Source organism: Balaenoptera ricei, chromosome 2 (assembly GCF_028023285.1).
Source record: "Balaenoptera ricei isolate mBalRic1 chromosome 2, mBalRic1.hap2, whole genome shotgun sequence".
Lineage (NCBI taxonomy): Eukaryota > Metazoa > Chordata > Mammalia > Artiodactyla > Balaenopteridae > Balaenoptera > Balaenoptera ricei.
Window position 1 is genome coordinate 140,203,815 of NC_082640.1, and position 6,000 is coordinate 140,209,814.

Sequence of the window (6,000 nt, forward strand, 5' to 3'; positions counted from 1 at the left end):
AGAATGTAGAGTTCTAGGTGTAGAAGCACCCCAGACTTCTCTAGGCAAAACTTTCCTGCTTTCTTCAACTGTCCCTTATGTGGCACCCCACCATTTTGATGCCCTCTTCCAGATCTTATCCAAGTTACCAATGTCCATCTTAATATGTTGAGCCAGAACCAAACATCAAGAAATAATTCTAAACCAGTCTTTCCAGGACTTAGTGCTGATGTGTCAGTTGCTGGCTTGATCTGGACATTATCTTTCCGTTAATGTAACCTGAGATTACAAAGCTCTGTGAGCAACTGTGTTATACTTTTATATCGTTCAACAAATGAAAGAAGCACCAGCTTTCTACTTTACAGAGAGGAAAAGTGGGCATGCAGGAGGGAAGTGAGTTGCTCACTAAGGACATCCTCATAAGATACCCTTATGATTATGGCTGTGGCGATGACCTTGCTGCCTGAGACCACACAGTCATTTGGTTTCTCATTAGTCATTAGCCTGTGAGTTCTTGGGTTGAATCTGTAGACTAGTGATGGAGAGCTTCGAACTTATCAGTCAAGCTTGGTCTGTTGTGTTAACAACTTGGACTTTGAGATGATGTGGAACTAGGTGCCAGTGCTGGACCCCAAAGAATAATTTTTTCCTTGAAAACGGAACACACCACTTTTAGTTATCAAATGATATTTTTGCTAGAATTAACTGACCAAGGCTCACCTCAGCCCTAAGAGTGTGCCTGACCTGTCATGATAAATCAAACATTCAAAAATTCAACAGCTGCACAATTAAACCTTTGAAGACATAGTTGAGATTATCTTTCAGCTCTTAAAAAACTCAACACGTCCACATTGTTAAGAGCTCAGAGGAACAAGCCAAAAGCCATACACCTTTAAAAATTCAACATTAACTTTATATGCTTTTAAAAATAAATGTCCTCATGTTATTTGTAAAATGAAAGACACAGTAACCAAAACACGCCCGGCTGAGTACTGTGGTGTACTACTCTTTGACCTGTAAAAATGAATCTTTCTGGTGGGAGTAGGTGTTCCGATAAAAGCAGAGCAAGCTTAACTATAAACTAGAGGTCCTCATTCTCTTTACTACCTATTATGGTGACTAGCGAGTCAGACACCCACTTCTGAGAGGAAACACTATCTCAGATGTTCACATTTTCTTGTGAAATGCCAGTTTGGAAAACTAAGGAAGGTGGGGAGAGTCAGATTCCTGTCTGCCTTCTACGAATTTCTTCTGTGTTCTCCATTAAGTTATGGTGAACCACAGTGGCTGCAAAGAAATACTAAGCGAGGAAGCACAATTATCTTGTGTTATCAGTATTAAAACCTTTTTAAAATAATGTCTTGCCTTTAGTTTATCTTACTCGAGCATGTTAAAATGCTATTTAAATGCTATTTAAAATGCTTCATAATAGAAATTTTGGATTAAGAGACAAAACACATGGGGAAAAAAACCCGATCACATTTTTTAAAATATAAATTTATTTATTTATTTATTTTTGGCTGCGTTGGGTCTTCGTTGCTGCGCGCAGGCTTTCTCTAGTTGCAGCGAGCGGGGGCTACTCTTCCTTGCGGTGCATGGGCTTCTCATTGAGGTGGCTTCTCTTGTTGCAGAGCACGGGCTCTAGGCACGCGGGCTCAGTAGTTGTGGCTCGCGGGCTCTAGAGCGCAGGCTCAGTAGTTCTGGCGCACGGGCTTAGTTGCTCTGCAGCATGTGGGATCTTCCCGGACCAGGGCTCGAACCTGTGTGCCCTGAATTGGCAGGCGGATTCTTAACCACTGTGCCACCAGGGAAGTCCTTGATCACTGTTTTTTAAACCAACACCCCGAAAAGTTCATTAAGAATGGTGAAACTGGCATTGGAATACAGACATCTGATGGATGACATCTTCCATCTGCACAATGCATCCCTACTCCTGAGGTCCCTCCCCCACTCTCTGCCCTGCTCCTAACTCCAGCCACCCAGCCCACGTACTGTGCCTGGTGCACACCAGCAGGCTCCCATTTCAGGGTCATTGCCCTGGCTGTTGTCTCTACCTGAAATAAATGCTCTTCCCCCAGTCAGCCATGGCTCACTTCACTTCCTCACCTCCTTCAAAATGTTACTCCAGTGACGCCTTCTCAGTGAGGCCTTCACTGACCCCCTTCCTAAAATTCCCCCCCCAACCTTACACACCCCCTTCCCTTTCCCACACTCTATCACGTTCCAATGTGAGTGACCTTAAACATACCTCAAAGTTGACATATTTATAACATTCATGGTCTGTGTCCTTGAACTAGAATCTGAGGTCCAGGAGGGAGAGATTGTTGTCTGTTTTGTTTTGACGTCTAATGTTATAGTATTTTACAGCGGCGGCCAGATGTCCCATACACTTGCAATTGTATCTTACAGATTTCAAGGTCTTCTTCTGTTTTAAAAATTTACTCAGTATATTATTCATTGGATATTCTGAAAATTATTCAATGCTAGGTATTGAGTGTTTTATGTATATTCATTTAATCTTCAAAATAACGCAGTAAGGTAGATATTGTCCCCATTTTTTCAGATGACAAAACAGATGTCAAAGTTAAGCAACTAATTCAAAATCACATAGCTTTAAAGGGAAAGTAAAAAAAAAAAGAAAAAATTAAACTATTTTCTGATCTCCAGCCCAGAGATCATTCTACTGATCCCACAGAAATGGAGATCTGTAACGGACCTCTATTTCTGACTATATTCCACTGGAATGAAAACTCCATGGGCCATGGACCTTGTCATTCTTTATCACCACCATATTTGCAGTACCTAGGATAGTTTCTGGTATGTTGTAGGTATATATATATATAAATGTACATATACGCACACACATATTTGTTGAAAGAACTAAAGATTGAATGAAAGGCTAATGTCGAGGACACAATCTCTATTCATGTCTGAAAGACTCAAAATAGTTCGTCTTCCACCTCCTCTTCTTCTTCCCCTCCTCTCTGAACAACTCAATCCCAAGCCCATTAGGTGGGGCAGAGGAAGGTTGGCTTCTGCAGCTGGGGGATGTGTGAGCCTAAGCAGGGTCGTGGAGCCCACGCAGGGGAGGCTGGTCTGGAGGGTCAGAGCTCAGACAGGGGGAGGATGCATCCACAAGGGGGTGGGGCGGTGTGGGATGCGGAGCCCTAGTGGACTGGGGAGAGTGTCCCCGCAGAAAGGCAGCCTGGCGTGGGGTATCAGATCCCCAAGGGGGTGAGGAGATTATCCACACAGGGAGAGTGATGCAGTGTGGGGAGTCAGAGCCCAAGGGGGATGAGGAGGCTATCTATTGATACACAGGGGTGAACTGGTACAGGAGGACAGACCTGAGTGGGAGGCGAGGGCATCCTTGTAAAGGGATGGCCCAGGGACAGGGCTTAGGAACCTGAGCGGAATGAGAAAGGCATGCACCTGTGGGGGCAGCCTGGCGTGAGCTGCCAGAGCCCAGGCAGAGTGAGGATGGTGTCCACATGGGGCAGCTGGGAGCTCAGATTGGGGAGTGAGAGCTTGAGCCAAAGATAGAGGCGTAGGGAGGGGTGATGGCAGGGATGAGAGACTGGCTACTAACAGAGGGATTTATCAAACAAGCAAATACATTAAGGATAATGGAAACCAGGCTTGTCACCGTTGGAGAAATATAAACAGAAAAGTTAGAATGAACTCTGTAGTGCTGGATTGGAATTGGTGGTATTGGTATTAACTCATATTTTTCAATATATAAAGATAAATACAGAACTAAATACATATGTAAATGTGCGTGTGTTTTCTCTATTTCGTCCACTGAGAGAAACTGGGATTCCTTGCCCTATAGCAATGAACACACCTAGCACTTGGGTCTTGATTTCTAAATGCCACTTTCCTCTAGAAGGAACCAGGGCTCCTTGGAGAAATGTCTAATTCCAGATCTGGGGCAGAGAAAGTGTGAGATGACCCAGGGACATCTTATGGTACAAGAAAAAAGGAAGCGCTCAAGGAGTGAGGGGCCATAAGAGGATATGTATGTGGTTCCAAAGGAAAGAGAATGTCTTTGGAGACACACACCGAAGTATTCAGCAGGTGATGATGCATCACCTCTGAAACCTAATCTCAAATAATTTAAGGGAAAAAGTTATGTGTACTGTACTTCCAATGTTTCTGTGAGCTTATAATTGTTTCAACATTTAAAAAATTAAAAAATAAAACAGCAGGCACACTCTGTGCAAGAGGAAGAAAAAAAATGTCATATTTGTTGTACATAGGGAGACATTAACAAGGGTAAACTAAAATCGTAATCTAATTTCTATCACTCTGATTCATTTTTCCTCATATATTCTGTTTTTGAGCTGTGAGTAATTATCAATGAAATGAAAACAAGAACTAATACTAACGATAGTGAATGTTAATGATAACTGTCTTACTGGCTGGTGAATGCTGTGGTCCATAAAGCTGCTCTTTATAAGAACTGTTATCTTAACCTTTCCAACCTGTTCACCAACAAGTCAGGCTAAGCACTAGTATGATGCTAATGGTTTGGCTTAAAGAATTTATATACTTATCATCATGTTTCCATTAGAAAAAAAAAGGAACTACACGCATTTGCAGTTATGAACAGTTATTTAAACTTGCATGAGTTATTTTGGAGGGAAATACAATTATTTCAGCAGCGACTTAATGACAATTTTAGATATTTTAGAAAGTGATTAAAAGAAAACATGGTTTATCCACCAGAGGTCCAGTCCCATGTTGTGATTATTTGAACTGTGGGCTTTCCCAGCATCCTCAGAATCACTAGTTTATCCTTATCTACAGGGTAGCCCTCCTTCATCCTTCTTGTTTCTCGATTCAACCTGCACAAGTGCAACAAGGTTTGAAATCTCACAAATGGAGATTAATTATTCTTTTTTTTTTTTAAATTAATTTATTTATTTATTTTTGGCTGTGTTGGGTCTTCGTTTCTGTGCGAGGGCTTTCTCTAGTTGCGGCAAGCGGGGGCCACTCTTCATCGCGGTGCGCGGGCCTCTCACTGTCGCAGCCTCTCTTGTTGCGGAGCACAGGCTCCAGACGCGCAGGCTCAGTAGTTGTGGCTCACGGGCCTAGTTGCTCCGCGGCATGTGGGATCTTCCCAGACCAGGGCTTGAACCCGTGTCCCCTGCATTGGCAGGCAGATTCTCAACCACTGCGCCACCAGGGAAGCCCCCAAAGCTTTCTTATCACGAGAGGCGCACACACACACACATGCAAACCGCCAGCACCACCAACCCTACCACCAGCGCCAGCACATCAACCTCATGCTATTTGTGGCCACCTAATGACTTTGACAGATGTTACCAACAAGACTGAGGATGACTGGGGACCCTGACAGAGGTGATGTAGCTGATTGGAACTATATCTGTGTTCACAGCAGAGAATCACCAAAGAAGTAGTGACTTGAGCACCTGCCCCACTTGTCTCCATACCACCCAGACATTTGGAGGCATTCATACACTTCTTTCCCCAGACTGTCTCATTTCATTCAAATGTCACTTCCACAGCCAAGTCTTTTTTGACTTATATAAAATAACCCTATAAAATATTCCCATCACTCTTTTCCCCCTCCCCACAGTCTATTTGTTTTTCTTTACCACCCTTTTCACCCTTCTCACTACCTAGCATTAGTGTGTGTGTGTGTGTGTGTGTGTGCGCTTATTGTCTTTCTCTCTAAGTAGAAAAAAATCTCCATGATGGCAGGATCTTCATCCTTTTCGTTTACCATTAAAACAATATCTCATGTAGCAGGGGGTTCAATAAATATTAAGTTAATGAATGAATCTAATTGTCAGCTAGCAGTTTAGGCACAAAGGACCCTAATTTTTAATTGAGGCCAAAGATCTTTGGAAAAATAAAATATTCCCATGTTTGCTACAGAGAGATTTACAAGGAAAAGAAGACAACTTTAGCACAATTCATGCAAAAAGACAAAACAAAGCCAAAGAGCCCTCAAAGTAGCCTTCACTACGTAGCTCTTAATATACATTTGTAAAA